The sequence below is a fragment of the Chrysochloris asiatica genome, unplaced genomic scaffold (genome assembly GCF_000296735.1).
Source record: "Chrysochloris asiatica unplaced genomic scaffold, ChrAsi1.0 scaffold00161, whole genome shotgun sequence".
Lineage (NCBI taxonomy): Eukaryota > Metazoa > Chordata > Mammalia > Afrosoricida > Chrysochloridae > Chrysochloris > Chrysochloris asiatica.
The window spans coordinates 2,786,719-2,788,131 of NW_006408679.1; the positions used below are offsets into that span (position 1 = coordinate 2,786,719).

General features: G+C 37.7%; 1 pseudogene; it reads left to right on the forward strand.

Moving 5' to 3' along the window:
- LOC102824268 overlaps nt 1-1,085 on the forward strand; it is an 8,780-nt pseudogene extending 7,695 nt beyond the window's left edge.
- Nucleotides 1,086-1,413: the final 328 nt, after the last annotated feature.

A 1,413-nucleotide genomic window follows, 5' to 3' on the forward strand; every position in this document is an offset into this window, starting at 1 on the left:
CACTTAACAACAACAGCAGTCACCTCATAGGAATGGTTCTCTTGGTTTGGGAGCTTGTGAGCTCTGTGGTTGTGGTCTTGTGAGACAATCTAATCAGCTGGCATAATACAATTCTTAAAGTTTATGTTCTACCTCCTCATATGGGAAGTAGCTTCTGGGGTCTTAAAAGTTTACATGTGGCTATCTAAGATACAACTATTGGTCTGCATTTATCTGTAACAAAAGAGAAAGAAGGAAATCCACAAATCAGAGAAGGAGCTGGACTATGGGACTAAATGTCTCCTTCACTTGAGACCAGTAGGTCTAGATAGTTCCCAGCTACCTCTACTGAACATTCTGATAAGGAACACAATAGATGAATTTGGATAAAAAGGAAATAAAATGTAGAACAGAACTTCAAATTCTTAAAGAAACTGAACTTACTAGACCTATTGAGGCAGGAGTCCCCAAGACTATGGCTCTGAGTTGCTGTTCAACTAACAGTTTAGCCCAAAGATCACCACCTCTAAATACTGTTACATATATATATTATTGTTATTGCTATGTTCCATCAAGTCGGTTCCAACTCATAGCAATCCTGTATAGGGGTTTCCGAGGAGCGGTGAGTGGGTTTGAACTACCACCTTGTGATTCAAATCTACCTTGCAGTGTGGTGCTTATCCTATAGCACTACATCAGGACCCCATAAATGTATAAACTGAAGTGTCAATAGCTATTTTAAAGCATAGATGAGGTAAGGAGAATTAATAAATGTGAGTGAAGCCACCAGAACAGATATAAGGAGAATGCTGACAAAATGTGAAGAATGGAACCAATATCACTGATTATTTTTGACTAGAAACTGTAGAATAGGATAGGGGTTTGCTGCATATATTTTTCACTAAATAGAAATTTTAATTTAAAAAATGCAACAGCAAAAAAAAAAAAAAGACCCTATATCCCTAAATGTACTATGGTGGAAAGAAGTCTCCCAAGATATTGTGAAATTGAAAAAGCAAATTGCTAGACAGGATATGTAATGTGAACACATTTGTGTGTTGTTTTTTTAAAGGATCCATATACAAGACACCCGGGTGGTGCTGTAAAATAAGCAATGGACTGATAAATGCAAGATCAGCAGTTCAAACTCACCAGCCACATGGTGGGAGAAAGAGGAAAGAGGCTTTCTGCTTCTGTGAAGATTTACAGCCTGGGAAATCCTATACAGAGTCAGAATTGCCTTTATGGTCAAGGGGGTTTATATCACCTATCAGTCCCTGATTACATCTTAATGTAAAGAAAACAAAAATCCTCACCACTGGACCCATAAACAACATTCTTATCAACAGAAAAAAGATTGAAGTTGTCAAGGACTTCATTCTTCTTGGATCAACTATCAACACTCACAGAAGCAGCAGTCAGGAAATCAAATGA